This window comes from Scaptodrosophila lebanonensis, unplaced genomic scaffold (assembly GCF_003285725.1).
Source record: "Scaptodrosophila lebanonensis strain 11010-0011.00,11010-0021.00 unplaced genomic scaffold, SlebRS2 tig00000089-arrow-pilon, whole genome shotgun sequence".
NCBI classification, from domain to species: domain Eukaryota; kingdom Metazoa; phylum Arthropoda; class Insecta; order Diptera; family Drosophilidae; genus Scaptodrosophila; species Scaptodrosophila lebanonensis.
In genome coordinates this window covers 4,352,611-4,369,484 of record NW_022060565.1, presented here as the reverse complement: position 1 = coordinate 4,369,484, position 16,874 = coordinate 4,352,611, and the positions used below count along the sequence as shown (strand labels likewise).

The following is a 16,874-nucleotide window of genomic DNA, read 5'->3' as shown; positions in this document are numbered from 1 at the left end:
AATTCTGTTTTCTTTTCCTATCTTTTGAAGAGCAGCTTGCATATTCTGCAGGATAGGTAGATGCAGTCAGGTCCGTCTGTCAGTCTGTATGTCTCTACGAGCGCTGTAGTCCCTCTACCTGCCCTTTACTTGTTCATATTTATATTTTCATATTTTTATTTTTTTGAGTGCATTATATGGAGCCTTTTTCTAGAAGCCTTTGTATGCTGGAATCTAGTTCGAAAAAATGCAATTGAATTCGTATATCAGCGCATTATATGCACAATATATTTCTTTGCTTAATAACTTCCATCCATTTTCGTTTTACAAGCATACAAATATTGCAATAAACATTTATTCGAAAGCTGATTAGTTGTTTAGAATCGCGACCAAAACATTTCACTAATGCATGAATTTGTTTTTGTTTTGTTTTGTGATTGACAAAAAGATTGACGTGAGTGGCATGTTTTCTGTTTTTCATACAGAAAATGAAACCGATACCAATTAAAAAAGTGAAAAAGTGACGAGGGTAGTGGACTGGACAAAGAATAAATAAGCTTACGAATGACTGGGATTTAGGAGTACGTTGGTGGTGGAGGTGGTGGCCGAACAATGTATTCGGTTGCTAATTGGTTTTCTTTTCCCATGAAAAACGGTCAAACAGTTATTTCGAGGATGTGCTCATAGTAGAAAAAACTAGCACAATCGTATATTTATTTCAATTAAATACTGTTGCTTATTTGAAAGAAAATTGCAAAAATTAAAAAGCAAAGAGAAAAACTGAAAAAGCTATCGACTTTTCAGTTAAACGTTTCGTCATAGACTGTGAACCTGAATGTTCGCACTGTTTATCAATTTAAGAATATGTGTCAATAATAATTGTTTCTGGAATTGTGTTTGTTGTGCAAGAAGTTGATGAAAAACTACAAGTATTAATGTGAAAAGTTATGCTTTTCATTTTAAACAAAATTACTTAAAAGCGCCTCCAACAGCTTGCAACAGTTTCGAGGATTGTTATGAGGGACCCTCACAGCTTTTCCTTTGATCCACCTTGCTAATTTAGAGAACACTCTGCAATTTGAAGAATTTGTGTTTACTTTCGGTACACTTTTGAATTATAAAATAATTGCTTCTTATTACATTTTCGTTTGTGTTTTTCTTTCAACATTTCGGTCACCCTGATAGACGGAGCCATGCAGTGTGCAACATTGATGATGACGCTTGACGTTTGCTAACAACGAGAGCTGCAGCAAAAGGACTTTCTGGTTATGGTTATGGCCATGGTGGTGATGGTGATGGTGATGGCGGCAAAGACGGACACGGAGAAGGAGACGGTGACGGAGACGGAAACAACGTCAAAGAGGCAAGCGAGGCAAATGGAAAACTTTTGACGTGCGGCGCTAGCCGTTTAGGCTGCCCACTGGCCATGGCTGGCCGACATTTCTAATGGGCACAAGAGCAACAGCAACAACAACAACAACAACTGTTGCAGCAGCGATGGCAACACACGCACACACACACACACACACACACACACACTTTGTCACAGTTATTACATGACTTTGGCCTAGAAGTATGCAATGCTTTGTTAAATAAATTTGAAATGTTTAAGCAAGCTTGAACCAAAAACAAATTAGTTTACCATTTGGCCAGGCCCATAAACAGAAATACTTATCGTATAGGCACACACACACACACACACACACATATATAATATACTTGTATATATAGAAGCACAAGCACGTATACAAAAAAAAGAAAAAACATACGCGTGTGCATAACAAACTCGGCTAGGACGCATTTAGAGCAATACAAATTATGGCATGCAAATATTTTTTGGGGCAACAACTGGTCGCGTTGCACATCCGGCCCGTTGCCATTGCCGTTGCATTGCCGTTACAGTTTCCGTCGGTTGTCGGAAATGATTAGACACAATTTTCTATACCGCCAAGAATGGAAGAATGGCAAACAACGAAATACATTTTAGAAAGTATGCATGGAATTGAAATCGAAAATTAAATTGTTATTTGTATGGGAGAAAATATAGTATAAATATTTATTTAGAATGGCCCTGATGTTGACCATCGACCCACAGCTGTGACGTGGCTACAAGTTGTACAGTTAAGCACAAAGCACCCTATACTTCCCAAATTCGGTGGAACTCAGATAAAAAGGGAATCAAAGTTGGAAAATGTAAACCGAGCAGCATACTCCTATAGTCCAAATGAACACTTCAACAAAAAGTTTTAGCTCATTCAGAAAAGTGTTCATCATTTTAAATTCGCGTTTTATATAATTTTGCTAATTCCCATGAGAGCTTATATGTTTCTATATGTCTGCCCCTTATGCTGCCTCTAATATGGCATATGAAGAGCTACTTCTTAAAATTGAGCTGTTCGTTGCAGAAAGCTTTAGTAAACACCAATAATATTCATCTGTCGAGGGTTTATTTAAGAGGATCGAGATAGTTGAGGATAATATTAAATAAAGTGGATTTATTTTTTAATAAGAGTTATTAAGAGATTACGTGAAAGCAGGCAGGCGAAGCCTGAAATGCGTAGGAATTATTTGATGTGTAAATTAAACTATTTTCCTTAAAAAAAGGACTTACAGATGGGCAGGCTTAAAATATATTGATAACAGGATCGATCGAAGAGTCAAAATATATATTTGCATTTGCAAATAAAATAAAATGAGCTACGTGCAAAGATCAAGCAAATAATTTGGATGCAATAAATAAATAGAATATTAAATGGAAAACAGAATGGAAAACAATACTGCATTTGCAAGCAACCTAAAGGTGTTTGAAGAATCCACTTTTTTTCAAACATTCATTTAAATTGATTTACTTTCGATTCTACAAACATGTCACTGAAGAAATAAATCGTGCTTGGATGGACTTGATTTTATATTATTTTATCAAGAGACAGACTTGATTTGTTTACAAAAATTAAATGCTATGATGAAGGCTCCTAATGATCTGCAGACGCTTTCGATTGCAATCGCACGGAACTACTTGTAGACCTCCGAATGTTTATACTGACTAGACTTATAGACTTGCGAACAAATTTGAATTGCATTTGACAACGGACATGAGGCTGCAAGCATCCGACCTACTTGAAGATAGTAAAAAGCTATAGATGATCGAATTTGTGCATCGCATTCTCAGACTATATTGAGGTAACAGTTATTTTTATCATTTGATCATTATGCTTGCTATGGTCAGATAGGCCAAATTTTTGTAAACAAAGCTATCGCAGAAGTGTATCACGAATATCGTAAAAAAGGGAAGTCAAGAGTAAAATGAATTATTTCCCCCAAAATCAAAAAGGAACTACAAAAAATAAACAAATTTGTTTGCAAATTGATTGCAAATGTGACCATAGCTTTAGTTTTGCGGAATTTGAATTGAAATTAATTTCATTTGTTGTAATATTGTGTGCTTAGTTTCTGTTTTATTTTCATATACAGTATAGCCTCGCTAATCTGGAATATCGAACATTGTGTATTGTAGAAGCATAGAAAGAACTAAAAAAGAGCATAAGTTAATTTTAGTTATTGCTAAAATGTGTCTTCAATAACCCAAAAAGTGATCGAAGATTAGAAAAAGTTTGAAAATGTGCTTTATTTTCAATAAATGTGCAGGTGCTTCGATTCCCATCATTCGTTATCATTTAATGAAGGACAATTGCATTTTTTAGAATAAACGTCGGAGAATATTTCGACAAATCAACGCAAGACGTCTTTGTCTTCGAGAATCTTATTCAAACATTTTGAAAGAGCCCTTCATTCAAATCACTCCAAACATTTCAAGTTAGAAAACACAATTGGCTTTATGTTGCATTCTACATTTTGTATAAAATTTTATTTGGTAAGAGTTTCTTCTTTGCGATTAAACTTTATGCAATTATTTTGGAGCCGAAATGTAACTTTTTCAAAAAAACAACAACACGGAACCAAATCAAGTAGACAAACTATGGAGATTACACTGTCGTTTTCATAGTAATTGCATTTGATAACTACTTGTATTTCCAAAATGTGGCTCTTCATTCAGTCTAAATCTGGCTTTGGAAAACAATTTCTTTGCGAGTAGGCAATTTCAATTTAGTTGAAATGAATGAAATGAATCAATCATGTTGATCTGCAGCTTTGCTTTTATTAAGTATACGACTAGACGACTGTTCTACGAAAATGAAATGAACCTAAATCATTTTTGTGTTTGTTTATTTGTTGTGTGCAACAATAAACAGTGTACTATATGATGGAAGATGGCTAAGGAATTTGTTTATTTCAGTTCGCAGCCATAATTCTTAGTTAAAATATACACAAGTATATATAAATATATTTTATGACCAGCTCAGATGCCTCATGACTTGCTTTGTTTTAATTGTTCTGGCAGTTTTCAATTCTCCTCACACTTTTCAATTCTCCGCACTCACCTGCTGTTTGAGAACTGCGCCCGATTTTGGTTTCGAATGCGATATACAATTCAGTTTCGGTTTGGTTCCGTTTCGCCTTTCCTTACCCTCCAGGGCTATCCCAAAGCAGTTGTAGCGGCGGATGGCTTTCAATTCAATTCACACGCGCACACTGCCACAAATATGTATTTATATATATATATATATATATATATATATGCCGTTATGCAGTTCAGAGCGACCGTTACATTTCAAACGCGCGGCAACTTCCAAGCGCCAACTGACTGCAACAACAAAAAACTTGTGACTGACGAACTTGATGAGCAACGAGGGCTTCCTAGTTTTCGCCGACTTGGCCGTATAGTTTGCTAAGAAAAAAAAATTATGCTTTCGAAACCAAACGGCAATATTTAACAAACAAAAAAAATGCTTCAGCGCTAAAATGAATGTTTTTCTTTTCTTTCTGCGCTGCTGCTGCTGTTGCTGCTGCTGCTGCTGAAGCGCGCGCCACGAATGCCGAAGCCGTTATGACAGAATCTTGCTAGCATCTGAGCAACTTATCCTTCCGGACAACAGCCGACGACGACACGACGCCAATGATGACAATGCCGATGGCGCACGAGCCCAAGCCCAAGCCCAAGTTCGGTCATGGCGCACGAGCAGCGACGCATGTGAATGTGAGTCGCTGTGTGTGTGTGTGTGTGTGTGCATGTGAGTGTGTGTGTATGTGTGGGAGTGCAACTGCAGACGCTTAGCGGCAAATGCGGACAGCTAAGCGGCCCGCTCACTGGGTCCGTGCCTGTGTCTGTGTGTTTGCCGTGCATTTGTATGTGTGCACACGTTCAAATGCCAAAACAACACATCGAACAGTGAGACCAAATTCGTTTAGAAACCGATACAAATTTTGAGGTCTTTAAATCGCAAAAAGGAACAACAATGGAGTGCTAGAGTCGAGCTGGCCCTATTCTCAAGTACCCTGTACCCACGCGCATTCTATGTGTGTGTATATGTGTGTGTATATGAGTGTGTCTCTGTGTATGCATATGTGTGTGTCTATGTGTGTCCGTAAAAAGCTGAGAACATTCTGCACAATTGACCCAACATGAAAAAACTTGACGTGAGAAAATATAAGTACTAACCAGATTTCATTTCAACACAGATTTACGGGACTTATGAAAAATCACAGGAGTGGGGAACGAGAAGAAGAGGAACTCGAACTGCCTAGGGCTTTGGGGAATCTGGGTACCATGTTTAATTAGTCTAGCTCTTGTAATTTCTGAGATCCTTGAGTTCATACAGACGGACATGAAGAATATACATACATACATATACATATGTATAATTTATGGGGTCTGCCACGCCTCCTTCCCTGTGCTACATACATTCGCACTCAACTAGTATACCCGTTTACTCTTTGGGGACAGGGTAAAACAACTCATGGCCAAGTCTGGGAAATAATCTGGGTACATACATATTTCAAATTTACTTCACATTTGCTTAGCATACATCTTTTTCAATTGTCAATTTATCTTTCGCTTTATATGCAAGTATATTTCTTTTAAGTTTCTGAATCTATAAATTTGTGAAAAAACGTTTAAACAATACTAAATGAATAACATCTTTATATGTATTTCTATTTCTGACTGTGCCATACAAGAACAGCCTTCCTCCAGAATAATGTGACTCGAATAATACGAATAGTACAGAACAGTGTGTACACAATTTTTTCTATAAGAAAACACTCTCTGTTAACCCTTGCACGGAAGTGCTCGAGGTTAGGCTATTTATATTTGTTAAAATGTGCTGTAAAGGTGCTAAACCTTAATGTCATCCTTGGTCTCTCTACTCTACTTTTTTTTCCCAATAGCTTCATAAACAAGCACACTAGACTCGGTTTCATTTAAACATTAGTTGAACATTTAATTTATTTCGCTTTGGAGTTATAATATTTAACACAATGTTTGCTGAAATAGAGACTGACAGCGCTAAAACTTATGGAGGGGAAATCCATTAATTTCTTCACTTATGTAATAAATAAACTTTTCTAAAATGTATGCATATATATATATCTTATTAGTTAGGTATAAACAAAAAACAAATAAGAACAAGATTATATATGTGTAACATATCTTTAGAAGCAATCGAATACATTTATTTTATTTTTAAGTTTATATGTTAAAGTCCCTTTCTGTCCCCAACAGTCAACTAATAGAAGCATCTATATTTTGATAACTATAATCTTAGAAGAAACGCCTAAAAATTCAAAATTTGCTTAAGATATCTTCGCAAACAAACAAGTTTTCGTAGAATTGATCGACAGCTACACTAAATAATAAGGCTATTAGTGATTTATAATAAACACCATGCTTTGTATCCCTAGCTGTTACAGTTGAAAAGGTATCGGAGCTCATACAGACGGACAGACTGACGGATGGATATGTCTATATCGTTTTGTATCGCTAGCGTCCACCCTTTGGGTAAAGAATATTTAAATAGGGGGATTTCATCGACATAATTCCTTTCAAGCAGTGCTGGAGAGTGCTTCATGAAGCACGCATCGCCACCAGAAAGTTAATAACAATGTTAAGCATAAAGCCAAATAAAAGTTTAGCTGAATAAAAGTTTGTTCGATGAAATCGGAAAATTTGCAGACCACTGTGCGTAAGTTGAATGCAATTTTTGTTTTGTTTGTTGGCAGTTGTTGGGCGAGCAGCAAAATAATGGTGCAAACAAATTTTTGTTGCCGGCGACACACTGACACACACTCAGGCACACACACACACACACACACACACATACACTCACATTTGGTGGTCAGGCAAAGCAAATAAAAAATACAACAAAAAGAAAAAAACAAGCCAAAACTCAGCATTAAATCAAGTGAGAGGGAAAAGTGCATTTTTTACATACACACCAACACATGTACAAACGTATACATTCTTGCTAGCACGTGTGTGTGTGTGTGTGTGTGTGTAGGTGTGGTAGTGGGTGTGCTTTTGCTTAAACAGCTGAATGCTAGGGGATTTTCGGGCTGCACATTTGCTCGCCACTTTGACTTTGCCGCCACTCGTGGCATTCTGTTTTGCATTGCCTACTTGTAGGCGCGCGTCAAATGCGCCTGCGACCGAATGTGGGCAACAATAACAACAACCACAATAAATAACAATTGCAGCAACGAAAGCAGTCCAACTGAATTGCATGGTGGAACGCTTGAATGGCAGGCTGGCAAATGCGTGCGCACGTTTTTTAAATTATTTTTACTTGCATCTGATTGCAGCCATCTAAGCCGCGTAAAGCGACAAATGTGTATGTGTGTGTGTGCGTCTGTGTGTGTGCGTATGAATGGCTGTGTGCATGTGTGCGTACTACAACTATTCTTTTGTTGCTGGATAGGCACGTGACTGCTTCGAGCCACTGACAGGACGTCAAAATGCATGAATGAACGTCCAGGATCAAGGCAAGACGACTGCTTAGAAAAGCTGAACAGGATACTGTATAAATAAAAACGTCTACATACTATTCATATGTCCGTAAGTCCGTAGTATGGCCATGTGACTTGCCAATCCAAATCGTATGGTTCGTCCGCTCATGCGATGTACGCTGAACACAATGCTTCTTATAACAATCTGTCTATTCAAATGGTCATCATCCAGGCAACGTGTCTGGAGTTTACTTGAAAGATACGATTTTGTCGACCCACGACAGCGAACGATTCCTTATTATAGTTATAGATCTCTCATCATGTAATTCAGTGGATTAATTGCCGGTTTCTAAGCGAAGTAAACAATTTGTATATTACTTTTTAATTTATAGAGAACAGAGGCAGTTTTTGCAAGCTTTTCTTACCACATGCCCGAAACGCAGTTTTCGTTCATCTTTTTAGTCTCAGTAGGCTGATTATAGATTATATATATTTATATATACACATGAGATTGGTTGGTAGGGGAGACTTTTGAGAGTCGCCAAATATTTTTTACAAGTAATTCCTGATAATTAAACGAATACAGCTTTGTTTCAGCCACATCTTGTTAGTTTTCAATATAAATTAAATGTTAAAAGTACATTCCCTAACATACACATAGAGACGCATATTACGATTTTAAAATTAATTAATTTGAATTAAAATTTCGATTTTTTTAAATTTTTTTCTATGATTTGATTTATTTTACTGTTGTTAATAAGTACAAAATTCTAAATGTTAATACTCAAACTAATTCGAAGTAGCCAAATACTTAATGATTTTATTACCTTCTCAATTCAAAATATTTATCCAACTTTTTTGTATTTATATAGGGAAGTCAAATTGTTTTCTTATTTAAAACTCTCAAACTGCAATGCAAATTGTTGGTTCTTAATTCGAATTCGGAGTTTGGCGGCAAACATGTATCGATAGCCACCTATCGATACGCCCACTAATTGTTAAAAGCAGACAGCTGTTCTAAGAAGATCTCAGCTGCTATCGCAGCCAACTTTAAGAAGTATGTCTGTTCTTCCTGTTCTCACGAGCAAAAGTTTTGATAAGTAATTAATTGTATCGCTATTGAAGACAAAAAAGGTGAAGTACTAAATGGAATGGCGCAGTTGTTTTTGGCGCTGCGGTTCTTTATACTGGCAAGTGGTTCGGCCAAAAGGCGATCTACTTTACAATACTTTCCAGTGCAATATAAACAGGAATACGTCATCCATCAATATTTGTTTTATCAACGATAAATACCTAGATAAACTTGGGAATCCTAGTCAATTTTTACATTTACGATTTACATACATATATTGATTCAAAAGTGTGAACTTAATTTACTTAACTGGTTTATTATTTTATCGTTACATTTTCCACAAATGTACTTAGAAAAATAAAAGAGAAAAATTTGCGTCATTTTCCTGGCGAATCGAAATTGGCTGTCAAAAGCATAAAAATTGTAGTGGCGGCCTGAATGACGAACGCCGTGCGATATTTTCTTTATGGGACACACACTTTTCCTTCCGAAATTGGCAACAACGTTACCTACAACATGTCGGAGGCTATAAATATACTCGCAAATGGCAACGTATGTGAACGGAAAAGGTGTAGGTGTAACATATGTATTTGTTTTTAAAATGCAGCTACAATAAATAGAAGATGGTGTTGAAGAGAGGACTTTAACCTTTCAGGATGATGCTCAAGCTATTTGTATGACAAATAAACAAATGCGCACATAGCAATTGCAAGGGAATAAAGAAGACTGCGTATATCTTTAAATATCGTGTTCAATTGAATTTCTTTGCAAATAAATTAAAAGAAACAAAATAAAATACTTATTACGTATTTTACGATATCTACATATCTATTTTGGAAATGCTAAGCAAAAGAACTGATTTGAGGAAAGAATTTGTTCGCTCCATCGAGCGCCAACTTTTAAAAACTCCACTCAATTCAAGAGACTCACACCCGTCACGTTATTGACTCCCTCGTCAATTAAAAGATAATTACTTGTTCTCCTAATAAAAAATACCACACGAAATACAGTTTATAACCAACAGTCTCTGGAATAAGAAAACTCCATCTAATCCTACAAAATCATATACATTGTTGGCTGGAAATCAGAATCCGGCACCTCATCTTGTATTACTGCCATACACTGCAAAAATAACAGCTATCCTTAACGCAATTAAATTTACAAAAACCACAAGTACAGCATATTCTCAGACTCACTATCTTTAATCGAAACATGCCTTCTTCAAAAATATTGTTAATGGGTCCTTGGGAATGGGTCCTTGGGAGCTGATGTTTCCCCAAAATCAAACCACAAGATTCCCCTCCAATCCGCTCTGCTCCAATGCAAAATTACTTGATTCGGCCAAGAACAACTGAAGCTTCTGTGGAGGAAATACCGCACTTAGGACCCATAATCTTACTATATATAAACAAAAAAATCCATTAACTATAAAAGCTATTACCTATTTCAGTAGCGGGCGAAAGGGGAAAGAAAGAGAGTCTACATACCAAGTTTGGTCAATGTCGGCTTAACAGTTTCTGAAATACAGGCGTTCATCCAGACAGATGGACTGACAAGTCTAGAACCACGTGGCTCGCCATGCTGATTAAGAATATACAAGTATATACATATAGCATGTGTGAAGATACTTCCTTCTGCTTGCTACAATCATATGCACAAACCTAATAAGCTCCTTCACAAACGTTTTGTGTCACAGTGTAATAAAAGACATAAAGTCTGAATTTGTTTTAGCCATGTATGTGTATATAAGGCTTCGGTTTTGTAAAGACAAACATTGCCCTTTGAAGACATTGAATCCCAAAGTCAACAAATGATTTTCATGGTCGTCATACATGGGTCGAACGGTCCAGAAATGTAGGCAAACAGTTGTCGTTGTTATGCACGTATGCATGAATGTACATATGAGAATATATACATACATATATGAACGAGTGAATGTTACGGGCTGAACTTATGAGCTGAACCGGGCCAGTCACGTGTACCGGCATCCACGTTGTGAGCCGCCAAATGACGTTCTGGCTGGATAATGATGATGATGCTGATGATATGTTTGTTGCTGGCGACTCAGTCGGCGGCATTCAATTGAGGCAACGCAACAAACAAACTAAAGGCCGCATAGGCGAGCCATGTCCGTTTGCATATTTATGAACTATTACGCCCCTTCACCTGCCCTGATAGCCGTGGGTGGCCAAGGGTGCGTATACGTAATGTGGGCAATATTCTCTGTTATTTTTGGAATGCAGGGCGTTTTTATACATATGCGCGTAAATTGTTTTATGAACCAAAAATTGCCGCGCACTTTCACAATTTACAGCATAAACAACAACAACAAAAACATATGAACTCACGTACAAAAAAAGGAAAGAAAAACAGAATTGCGCAGCTCTTTGCTTGAATCGATGATTTTCAGTTTATACAAACAACAGCAACAACGATAAGTCATAACAACGCATACTACATATGTATGTATGTACATATACGAGTATGTAAAACGCGGCGTGTTGTATGTACATACATACATACATATGTAGATTTGTACGTAGGTGTGAAGAATTTCGTTCTGGGTTTTTTGTTTTCTGTTGTGGTTGCAAAGATTTCCTCTTTAATTTTTTAATTTGTATGCGAGCTATGTAAAGAAGAAGAAGACTACGACGGCAGCGATGACGACGGCGACGACGACGACGACGACGAGATACGGCGGCATTGACTGGCGGTAGGCAACTGGCAATAGGCGATATAGGCAATAAGCAGAGCAGCCAGCTTCAGCGGTTCAGACATCGCGCGTAGAGTATCTGTTGCTGTATCTGTTGCTGCAAGAGCCATTACAACAGCAATGTTATTTATAATTTTATCATAAACCAACAGTAAGAATGCCAACAACAAGAAGACGAAGAAAAAAAAAGAAGAGGAAGAAGAAGAAGAAGCAACACCTGCCTGCCTGCTACACTCAATGGACAATGGCCAAGGCTTAAATGTGAGCAGCACTTACTACAACAACAACGGCACATCAGTAGCGGCACCAGCAGCAGCAGAGCCTAGACGTTATTCAACACTGCACAATAGCAACAACAATAGCGGCAGAAACATCAACAGCAACAACGGCAACAACAACAACAAGAGCAAGAGTAAGAGTGGCAGCTCATTCTCAGCTCGTTGCTCTGCTTTGCTCCAGGCATAAATAAATTGCAAATGAGAAAATGCGAACGAGCAAAAATTAAATAAATAGCACAGCAGCAACAACAATAATGATAGCAAAGGCAAAAACAAAAGACAAACGCGCGTATACACTTGAAGCATTCCCGTTACAGTTACTGACTACTGCAGTCTACGTCGCTGCTGCCATCAACGTCGCGACGTTTCTGACGCTCTCATTGACGTTGACGTCGCTGTCGCTGCTTCTACTTGCTGTGAAATCTGAGCTTGCTGAGCGATGCTGTCGTAGCTGCTGTTGTTATTGTTGTTGTTGACTAGGGAGGCAGGCAGGCAGGCAGGCAGGCACTGTGATTTGTCAAGCTGTCGATATGTTAAAACCTGAGATAATGACAACTACTATATAGTATGTATGTAAATAGAATTTATAATAATATTTGCTAAGAAACTGATATAGTATAGCTGATAAGGCACTATAATGAACACCAAAACAATGAAGTCCATTACGAAATCAAACCTATTTGTCAATAATTTACAATATACTATATTATTGTGTTGATATGCAATGTGGAGCGTTCATAATTTCCAGAATTGATATAAGGTTAGTCTTCCTTATTTGCTGTGATTGAACTTTTATGAATGAAACAATATTTCATTCCAAAATACAAGTCTTATACAACTAACTAAAAGGGAATGAAAACTAATTAAATAATATTTCGAATTTTAATCTTTTACTTGTTATGCTTGAAAAAAAGTAAATAAATGTTTTACCAAACCCACACAATTTCACGAATGAATAAAAAATGTTCCGGTTTGGGATTTCCGCATTCAAATACTTTCTGTAATATTGTAGAAAACATGTAGAAAAAAAATCTAAAAATCTATTAGTTAATTAGCATTTATTTAATTGAAACAAGAGAAATGGTTTTAGTGACAAGCCCGAAGGTAAAATACTCTTTACCCAAAAAAAACTTCCTCTACTGTATTGCCTTCAAGCAAAAAGAAGAAAAAGAGCGAATACGAGCGAATACAAGTTTAAGATTAGTACCTTCTATTGGTTATGAATACTGTTCTAATTAAGAAGCGATATTTTCTTAGGTCGATTTGTGTATTTACAGTTTTTCAGTGCTGTGAAGTTTCGTCGTCAAAGATAAGCTCCTCACAAGTTATAGAGTAGTGTTGGGAGCCCAAGTGTTTGTATCGTTTAGTAGCAATCACCATACGCTGCAGAAATACAAGATGAGTGGCCTTTGCGTTTGCCGCATAGATGAGCTTAGTTAGCTTGAGACATTTAAATTATATTGCGAATCCAGAAATAAACTATTTCAATTAATGTGTTGTTTGTAAGCAGATTATATAAACTGGTCGTTACTTAGCTTAACCAGTTATAAAATATTACTGCATTATTATTTCATATTAACTTACGCATTATGAATCAATACTATTTGTTTTCTTTGGCTGCGAAAGCTCTCAGAACGAGTGTGGAATCATTTTTCCTTTTATGGAACACAGAGTGTGATTTGTGTGCGATTACTGCTTAGGCAATGATTTCTAGGTAAATCTGGTTGAATATATTTAATCTCAACAATATCTTCTGCGTTGTTACATCACAACTCAACATTATTGCGTATCTCGGAAAATTTTTCTTCAATAGTATGTATATCGGTCTATTGATTGGCGAATTAGCTTATTCTTCTTATCCTTACTTTGGGTAAATTTCAAGTCAACGTTGCTGAAGTGGTTGACTTAAAATATTTCAAGCCGGCTTAGAGTAGTGAGCATCGATTTTATGCATCGGGAACACGTATAATTGGCATCAATGCGTCGATTTTTCAAAGTTTTACAGAATTGTAAGAAAAAAAATTTAATTTATTTGATTACTTTTCTTAAATTTTCAGTATTCCAATCAACAACATTTATTTCGCTTAAACAAGAACGAATGAAAAGTTAAGCTAATTGTTAAATAGCCTAATGAAATATTTCTCGATAATAGTTTTTTCACTCATCAAAACATATATTTTAAAGAAAAAACAATGCTTGCGTGAACAACGATAAACCTATGTGTCATTGTTTATTAACAGCACTGTTCTGTTAATATTTTAAAATTTTTATATCAGTTTTGTCTTGTTTTATTTTAGAGTTTTTAACACATTGTTTTTGTGTGACTTATTTTTTTTTAATTGTACACTTTTTCATTGGTTATTTTTAACATACATTATTTCAATCATTTATTTATGTAATTAACGCATATTCGACTATGATTCTTTTTATTATACATATATCTAATTATACAATTATTTAATAAATACAATTTCTCCAACGCGTTGCATATAAATACATAGCCAAACAAGTGGATAAGCTAAGTCGGGTATACCACCTTTGAAATACTCTGTACATATGTATATTGTATGTGTAGAATAATTTATATAAATTTAACAAATGAAGAAAATTACAAAAAAATGGTGATCGATTTTTCCTCCCTTCGAACTCACATTAAGGGTGTGTATTTGCACATTTCAAAAATTCAATGAATCAAAAAAATAAAATAAACCCGTATAGCATATATGCATAACGCATCTCTGTGCAAAATTTGGTGTCTTTATCTCTTATAGTCTCTGAGATCCAGGTGTTCATACGGACAAACAGACAGACATATGCACATATATCTACTCGTCTTCATACATACTTTATGGGGTCTGCCACGCCTCCTTCTGCCTGTTATATTTCATGTACAGAGTGTAAAAGTACTAAATATGTACATTTGTAGATATATACATACATAAACATATATACATACATATGTACGAAAAATGCACGCCAAAGTTGTCAACTTTAAAGAATTTCGTTCATTGATTTCAGAGTCACTTTCAATGAGCCACCATTCTCCATTGAAATGTGCCTTAGTGTTTGTATTTGTATTTATATTTATGTTCAGCTTATTATGCGCAACACTGGCGCTCCTCTGCCTCTGTCTCTGCCGCTGCCGCTGTGTCTGCCGGCGTCGACAGCTCAGCTGCGGCTTCTTCAAGGGCGGCAACGCTTGCCTGCTTTATAATAATCAGCTGTAGCTTTAGTTCTCAGCATCGTCAGCGTCATCGCTTACGAGCACAGTGTCTGTTTTGAAAGGCTTACCACCACCAGTAAACGAGTGCCACCCTTTCGCTGCTGACCGCGCAGTCACCCCGCTCTCCATAAAGAAGCGGATTCTTCTTCTTGTTTTTTTTTCTTGCTGGAATTTGCCATTTTTTTTTTTTTTGCTGATTTTATTATTCCTATTTCTATTTATTTATTCGTACTTTCCGTGCATTGCGCCAGATGCAATTTTTAATTTTGAGTGCAGCTGCTATGCCACACGTACCTCTTACAACACCCCCAGCCCCCCTTCACCATGTCTATTAATCAGATTTTACACGGGCGGAAATAAAATAAAGAACCCATTTCAATACCCTGTACTCGAAGGTGAAAGGTTATACTAGAAAGTTAAAGCGCCAAGTGGATGCAACAGACAGAAGGTGGCTGACATTAAACCTAAAAAAAGGAAATTTTATAGTTTAAACATTAATAAAATTTATTTTTATGTTTTTTATATGTATATTTTATATTAATAAATTCTATATAAATTTATTAAAGAAATTAAATACCCCTATAACCCTCCCACAATGCAAACAAACAAAGTTAACATTTTTATATACATTTTTAACAAATTAAAAAAAATTAAAAAAAAGGAAAAATGATTGATTTAATTTAATTTACAATTTTTCCCCTCGTAATATAACTCAACCTTCATCATTTAATATATTTATATCTACCACAATTTAAATCCCCTCTTATACATAGTTTAAAATACTGACCGAAAAAATAACATAATGTTAACCCAGTCGAAAAAAAAATGGAAAAGAAAGAAAATGAATTACTTATAATACTATTAATTATAAGAATTTCTTAAATCATTTTATGGGTACGTCTGTTCGTCTGTATGAACAGCGAGAACTTTCGAAACAGAACAGCTAGAGAAACAACATTTTGTCTGTGGAGTTGTTCCATCTATATGCAAAGAAAGTTTATTACAAACCAGGCATAGCCTCATTATTTTCTATAGCTGCCATAGGGCCGATCCGTGTAAAAATCTGTCTTAGAAGCATAAAGTTATTTGTTTATGGAGATATTCGAAATAATTCGAGTATTTCAGAGTTGTGTATAGTGGTTCTTCATAATTAGAAGTTTCATTCAAATCGGTGGATTATATCATAGTGCTGCCATAGGAACAATCGGTGCAAAAATCAGTCTCTGTCAAATGCTTGTTATAGGAACGTTTGGGAAAGAAATAAAGCTTAGTTAATAACCTTTTTTGCTTATAAAGATATTTTAAGCAAATTTGTCCTTTGGGAAGTACTCTTCCAGACTAGTTTACGTGCGACAGGGTTAAAACTGACCTGCTGGGCTATCTCTCGCAGTCTATGTGGATTCTGGAAGTGTTTTTTGCCACCTTCCATGATGGGAAGTAAGTTTCGTGAGGCCTTCTCTAGCCTCTTTCTTTCAACCTCTTTCGCATGATAGTGAAGATCTCAGAGATCTAAGCAAATCAAATAATGTTTCTCATTAAAAAAAAAACCTTACCAGAGTAATGCCTAGATTCCGCAAATCTACTTTCGAACACTGTACAATTTTAATTTAAATTATATATTAAAATGCTATTAATTACAGTCACACACAAGAATTAAGAATTGCTGAAACGGCCACCAAGTTTTATCGGGATTTTTTCTTTCAAATAACTTATTCAAAGCGTATTTAAACTGGAAGAGTGTACGATGAAGGGGGCTTTTATAGCTTGTTT

General features: G+C 36.1%; 1 protein-coding gene across 1 annotated transcript in view; it reads right to left on the bottom strand.

The window, feature by feature from the left end:
* Window positions 1-4,759, bottom strand: part of LOC115626684 (PDF receptor) — a 75,414-nt gene extending 70,655 nt beyond the window's left edge. Inside the window, exon 1 of the mRNA XM_030522112.1 lies at window positions 4,419-4,759. The gene's annotated coding sequence lies outside the window, so the exon portion shown is untranslated. The remainder of the gene's footprint in view (window positions 1-4,418) is intronic.
* Between the last annotated feature and the right edge of the window lie 12,115 nt (window positions 4,760-16,874).